Raw genomic sequence first — 5,492 nt, 5'->3', positions numbered from 1 at the left:
GGTTCAACTGTATTTCGTCTTTGTGGCACGTGTGTGACACTAAAGGTTTGCAATGTTACTGTTGCGAAGCTACAAGTCTCAATTATTTTAAAAGTGTAAAGCAGCGTGTTAAAATCACTTGCTGTGGGACTTATCCAGCGCATTTTATTTATCACCAAAGAGGGGAAGTAACTATAAGTCTCAGTAACGATGCCACAAAATAATTATTAAAGTAAATGATCCATTCGCTTCCGCTCCTAGGGTCTCAGATCCCGCACTAAGGAGAAAAACGAGCTTTCGTCGCTGGATGTACGCCACCTCTTTGTTCACTTAATGGCAATTTGATGCCCGGGAAGTTAATAGATCTTCGATGAAATTCGACCAAGCGGAAGCAGCGCGATAATCAATGCGTGCAATTACGCCCTCTCTCTGGGCAGAAGGTGTGCCATTGTTCACCGTGACCAATAAATTAGTACCAATTGCGCGGGAAAATGAGCGCGCAAAGGAAAGACATAATACATGTAAAACTCTGCGCCTTTTATATTCTCACCCGCAGATAGACTAGCAGTGAACAGCGTGATTAGGCTGTTATTCGATATAAGTTGAAATAGCGTCGTATTTTTTTTCTGAAAAGGGCCTTTTGATTGCGCCTCTTGTGCTATTAAGAGCACTCAGAAAATATTGGCAAGACATTAAGCAGTTCCATTTCAAAATAGCCCAACCCCGTCATATGTTTCCATAGTGCATCTCCCCACAAGTGACAAAGTAGCGCATGGTGACCTGTTATAAATCACCAAATATTATAGATTGGCGAGGCTCGGCATCCCCTGGCCCACCTGACACTAAGTGGGCCGTGGATGGTGGCTTGGCTCCGCTTCCAAAGAAACACCTATCCGATCCGGTGCCTACAGCCGTTATTACCCAGATCAATCTGATGCCAAATTTTATTATGCGAGAATGGGCGGCTTGAAGCACACCTTGTGGAGTTTGCCCTCAGGTAACTCAGAAGCCGTGGGAGGACGTGCTGCTCAGCTTGGACCCAGAAGGCCAACTCTGGGCTTCCAGCTGGCCGAAAATGTCACCAGGGTCGAAGGGCTACTGGTCATGTTTAGGGGGTATGCCAACTGAAATCATGCACAGTTCCGGTGTATCGGATGCTTGTCCTCCGTCGTTTCCTGTCCGCTGTGTACTTTTGCGCTGAAGTTTTTAGCATTATGCCTGGTGCCGTTGTGTACTGTGTTCAATCATTACATCCGAACGTCTTCCCATCAGTTGCAATCCTGACCGATCAGCTTTAATAGACTGTTGCCGAAGATGCCCTCAAGATCCGTTGAACTGCTGACGCACTGCTCGATGGGCGGCGTCCACAGAAGAGTGTTTGCTTACGCCTTTTTGGATCTCGCATACTTTCTCCGCGAGATTCGCAGCCCCTGCCAAGAACATACGTCAAGCTCCAACTGACGACCCATGCGGCTTCAGTGACAAACTGTGGTGTCGATGTGCACCCTCGGGTGAAGCGTGACTCATCGTTCTCTCTCTCTCCTCTCCTTTAGATTTCCCGTTTCTCCTTCCTGCAGTGATGGCTAGGAAACTGGACGTGTGTCTGGTTGACCTTCCTGCGTTTCCTTCTCGCTCTTCCTACGCCAAGAACACCGCAGTTGTCTCTTTCGTGCGCAGCCAATTACTACTGCTCTCGCATTGACATCTCTGTTATTAGATGCGAAGTATCTTAAGGCGGAGCTCAATCCGGTGGTGGTGGTGGTGGTGTGCGGCGTGACCACCCTTACTGCGCATGCGCATACCCTCTCCACACACCTCCTTTCCACTCACCTTCTCTCCTTCCGCTCTCCACTTTCCCTCTCCCTTCCTCTCCCCTCTCCCCTTTCCCTCTCCCCTTCCCCTCTCAACTTTCCCGCTCCACTTCCCCTCTCCCATCCCCCTCTCCCCTCCCCCTTTCCCCTCTTCCTCTGAAACGCGGGCTAGACATGCCGAAATTCTCTCCTGCGCAACGCCGCGATGAGCTCGAGCGCATGCGCGTCCCCTCCTCTTCTCCCTCCTCTCCTACGCTGCCCCCCTCTCGCCCGCCTGTCGACCGCGTTCCCCGCTCGCCCTGTGAGAATTAACGGCCAGGCTAGATGGAAGATACGACGCGCGTAGCGTCCCTCTTCGCGTTCCACGACGCGAGGTCGGTAGCATGTCCAACGAACGCCAACGGAACGCGATCGTGCAAGTGCTCCGGCTTCGCATCGCCTCATGGTCCCCTTTAGCGGGAGATGGTGTAATTTTAAAAAAGCTTACTAGCATAAAAGAAGAACCACCGTATTTCACCCAAAACCAAGTTGGAAGTTGTGTCACTGAACCAAACAAGAAACATGCAAGTTTCTATTGCAACTTAAGTGAATGTGTTAGCAGAGAGAGAGAGAATAAGAATAAAAGAAAGGCGGGAGGTTAACCAGGGCTGAGCCCGGTAGGCTACCCTGCACTGGGGAAGGGGGGAGGGGGAAGGAAAGATAGAGAGAAGGAGAGAAAAGTCACTCTTTCAGCCGGCGTAAGAGTTCTGCGTTTGACATCACAAGCGGCGAATCAGTCCGGTGTCCTTAAGAAAACGCAACAGAGCATTTTTATGCAAAAGAGACAGCATTAAAGAATTGTTACTAGTAGTTACTCGATAGCTAGCGCATCCTAATAAATTTATCCCTCGTACTAATTCCCTTTATTATTTTTAATATTCCAGTTATTAGTGTACCTCATGTTTGATTTTTAAGGAGGAGCAGACTCCCGAATTTGAAGCAAGACTGTGACTCGGCGTAGTTAGAATAGATTCAACTTGACAATATTTGCTCATGGTCCCCGTGTTTTCGCTCAATCCCAAGTTTCCTCTTCTCTCCATCAACTTTCGAGGTTGAGGAAGAGTGAGCAAGGCATGCGTAAACACGCTTATAACGAAGGCAGTTGCTGCCTTGACGAAGAGAAATCCATTTGTCGAACCCTTGGCTGCAGCGGCATTCTACGTTCAACAATTTCCGATTGGCATTTCTTCAAACATTCTTGCGCATGCCTTGACGAAGAGAAATCCACTTCTCGAACCGCTGGCTGCAGCGGCATTCCATGTTCAACGATTTCCCATTACTATTTTTTCAAACATCCTTCGGCATGTCTTGACGAAGATAAATCCACTTCTCGAACCGTTGGCTGCAGCGGCATTCCATGTTCAACGATTTCCCATTACTATAATTTCAAACATTCTTGCGCATGCCTTGACGAAGAGAAATCCACTTGAACCGTTGGCAGCGGCATTCCATGTTCAACGATTTCCCATTACTGCTTCTTCAAACATTCTTGCACACGCCTTGACGAAGATAAACCCACTTCTCGAACCGTTGGCTGCAGCGGCATTCCATGTTCAACGATTTCCCATTACTCTTTTAACACGAAAGTGTTTTATGCCGGGGTCCACCAAGACTTCAGTGACGTATTTCCGTCACGGAAATGACGTCGAAAAAATATACACAATCAGATGGCAAAGAAAGAAAGGTACCGTCAACGGGCATCGAACCCACGACCGCTCGGTCCGCAACAACAGATGCCAGGCACGCTATCCACTGCGCCACGGTCACAAACTCTGGATGCTTTACGAACGCGCCTTTTATATCTACCCCTCCCCGGTCGGCTGGGTGGTGTTGACCTCTGGGAGTGGTAAGGTAAAGTAATTCGTCATTGCTGTGGCCTCCGACTAGCACCTGCAACGCGTTACGTGTCCCTCCCATTCGGCGCGTTTTCAATAGAAGTTGAATTTTGTCAATGCCTTAACACACCACGAGGTGGCGACCTTTGCCCAAGCGTCGTAAAAGCCTCGGCGTCGCTCAGCATCACGCTAATACAAACCAAAAATAGCTCTGCGACGCGCGCCTGCCTCACCTGGCCGACCGCGTTCCATGCTCACGCGCTCGCCCCGAGAAAAATCGCGGCCGGGCTACCAGGGCGGCACGACGCGCTTTGCGTTTCCCTCTAGTCCGGCCGTGTGTTTAATCACATCTAACATGCCGCGGGATGGCGACCATGTTCTGCGTCCATATGCGATGCTCTTCTGGCTATCACACCTCGTTCTCTGATTACGCTTTCACCGTTAACTACTACAGCTACCACAAGGGTTTGTTTAATCATTTAACATGGACGTTAGTCATCGGGATGGAGATGTACCACCAATCATCAAAGTGGGTGCATACACGTTAAACGGCGCCATTAGCTGTCAGACATCAATATACATTGTGCAAACTCTCTTACGTCAATGTACAGAAAGCATTCAGTTACTTCTGTAAGGGCACGCTTTACTTTCGTGTTATTCCGATTCCTATGACGGAGGGATCAACCGTGTTTTTTTTCAAACATTCTTGCGCATGCCGTGCTGTTATGTTTAAAGATCGCAACAGGTAACTTTTGTCCCTATATTATGTTCCAGGATGCTGTCCCCCGTTGGATAGCGATAAATTTTTCCCGTAGAGAGCAGAATTTATAAGTGTTAGATCAAGAGCAATGCAATGCCGGCGAACGTTTGAATGCCTAAATAGCACTACTTTCGATGCTGATGGTTCTCAGCAATGCATTATAATGCTTACTGTATGTTACCACGTCACATCGGGAGTTCTAATAACTGTAACCGAGAGCTTTGAAACTGCGTGCGTTTGCAGCGTACGCGCAGAGCTTCTCCCCAAACAAGTAAATCAATGAACATCAGATCACCGAGAGGGCTGACCCTTCTCTGGAATCGAATTTTGTGGTAACCTGAGAGCACTTTTGCTTCTTGCCGCTGCTACATGGGCAGCTCACAAGCCGGGCATTTTCAAAAAAAAAAAAAAAACAGTGAATGATGCTGACTCTCTAGTTCTTCCGTGAGACGGGGAATACAAGTAGGTTCCCCAAAGGACACTGGAGAGGTAGCGGAGAATCACTAGATTGTCTCATAAAGGGTAAGGGTGTACACATGTAAGTGCGCGCCACCGTGTACCCATAATGGACGCCATGCCCACCCATCCGCACTCCTCTACGGGCGTGTTTCAAGTGCCCGCAAACCGTTGCTTGTACCGCATATGTCACTGCATAACACGATCTCAAGTGTTCATCGCTCCTCAGCACAGCATGTTGGATACTGTTCATTTAATAATTTATTCAGTCATTGCCCTGCATGTATACCTACGTGAATGAAATCTAGTAAAACACTTCGTCATACCGTCAACGCTGAGCTCCATATTACTCTTAACGAATACCTAGAAATGTGTGAAAAGTGTACAATTCTGAATATTGAAATTGATACTCACACTTCGCGAGGCTTTTACCGCATCATACGAAGAATTAAAATGTGAATCCTAGTCGCTGACGTATCGCGGTCTGCGTTTAACAACGGGCGCTCGGTCCTATGTTTTAATTGAGCAGCTTTAGTTGAAGTGCACATATTTCGCACATAGTGCAGGTTAATGAATACTGGCTTGGCCATACTCATATAGGACATCGTTTTT

This window comes from Rhipicephalus sanguineus, unplaced genomic scaffold (genome assembly GCF_013339695.2).
Source record: "Rhipicephalus sanguineus isolate Rsan-2018 unplaced genomic scaffold, BIME_Rsan_1.4 Seq11077, whole genome shotgun sequence".
In the NCBI taxonomy this organism is placed as follows: domain Eukaryota; kingdom Metazoa; phylum Arthropoda; class Arachnida; order Ixodida; family Ixodidae; genus Rhipicephalus; species Rhipicephalus sanguineus.
Note: the sequence above shows the minus strand (reverse complement) of the source record.